Raw genomic sequence first — 1,934 nt, forward strand, 5'->3', positions numbered from 1 at the left:
GGGGAGGAAAGGACTGAGTGAAAACTTTCAGACCCAATTCAAAGGCAGAGTCCCCCTTTCCATTCTCATACCATGAATGTTAACTCTTTTGGCAGAATAATTGTAAATGTCCAGGAATTGTAGTCTCAAAAAAGATTTCATGCATTTCTAATCATGGGCCTTTTACGATAAGGCCAGTTGTTAGCAGGAAGGCAGCAAGATACTGGGTGAAAAGCATGGAATAGGGAGTGAAACGGACTTGCCTTTCAAGCCAGCTTTGCCATGGACTGGCTGTGTGACCTTGAGAAGTTATTTACTCTCTCTGGGCCCTTAGTTTCTTAATTTTTACAGTGTAAATAATAACTACCTTGTAATGTTGTGAGGGTTCCCAGTAGCATGTCCCTCCAACACTTAGAACACCAGTTCATTAGTAGATGCTTGATAAAAATCTGTTGAATTGGATGAAATGAATTCGAGATGCATATGGTGCACCTACGTGGAGTCTGAAGCCTGGTGAAAACAACAAGGGCTTTCAGCTCTCAAAGCTCTACAGAAGCACCAGAGGCGAATACGTTACCTTAAATTAATCTAGCAATGGCATAAAAATGTGTATGAAAGAGATGATTTGTTTGGTTATTGTGAAATCAATCCCAACTCTCATTCTGGTCGTTTAAGAGACTGGAGGGGAAGAAAGTGCTTTTATTTATTATTTTTTTTAACATCTTTATTGGAGTATAATTCCTTTACAATGTTGTGTTAGTTTCTGCTGTATAACAAAGTGAATCAGCTATATGTATACAGCTGACAAAGGATTAATCTCCAAAATGTACAAGCAGCTCACACAGCTCAATATCAGAAAGTGTCTTTTAGATCATCTTGAAACATGGTTAAGAAAAGGGACTTTGTCCCAGTCTTCCTCATGCTTTTCGGCTGACAAGTATAGACCAGCTGGAATCTTCAGTGGGTTCGTGAACTTCAGGCCACTGGTACACCAAAATTGCACCATATTTGCAAGTCTTGTGTAAGTTCACAGTGGGGCATTGTCTTCTCTGCTCCAGGGTATGAGGATTGTCTGGAAAAAAAGGTTAGTTGTTGCCATGACGGAACTTGGTGTAGCCAAGACTACAGTGCAATATTGAAGCAGAAATAAACCGCGGGCTCTTGACATGTTTGCCAAGTGATTTATGAATGTGTTTACTTAAAAAGTAAGCATAACACATAATCTTATATAATATTATGTCGAGGGAAGTTTTGTGACTCTAAAGTGCCCACATCATATTCAAGTAATGGCTTCACATCTCCCTAATACGATCTCAGATCAATTTTTAGTTTTATCCGAAAATCTTGATTTCCTGATCTTTTACTTATGCCTCATTTATTCAGTTCTCTTTTTTTTCTTGACATACCTGAAACTAGTTTTGAATAAGAGGAACGGTATTAACCTTAGAACCTCTAAAAGCAAAGTGTTGTTGGAAGTTTTCCAGTGAAGTAGATGGAGGGGGAGAAGGGTGTCCTTGTACTTTTTTTGGTATTTCACAGTGCTTTGAGAGGTAGGGAATGTACAGCTTTGAAATAGTGAATCAAATCATCATAGACCTAATGAGATCACCTGATCCAATCACCAGGCTTCAGGCAACAGAATGTCTAAATCTTCTAAGACACATAGTAATGAACATCTCTCAACTTCAAGATCTTGAAGGAGACATTGCTGTCTGCCTTCCTAACCTGACTGAAGGGCTAAAAACTTTTTTCTGTATCCAACTGAAACTTCTTCTGTCATCTAAATGATAAAAATAACTGATCAGACTTCTTGTGGAAGACACATAGATTGATAGACCTAACACCCATTCCTATCACTTTTTCCCTTTCTGTCTCCACTTATAAAATCTTGGAAAGTTAACCAGTCACTTTTCCAACTTCCTTTGTAGATAGAAATAATGCTGCAAAATTTCAGG

This window comes from Phocoena sinus, chromosome 11 (genome assembly GCF_008692025.1).
Source record: "Phocoena sinus isolate mPhoSin1 chromosome 11, mPhoSin1.pri, whole genome shotgun sequence".
In the NCBI taxonomy this organism is placed as follows: domain Eukaryota; kingdom Metazoa; phylum Chordata; class Mammalia; order Artiodactyla; family Phocoenidae; genus Phocoena; species Phocoena sinus.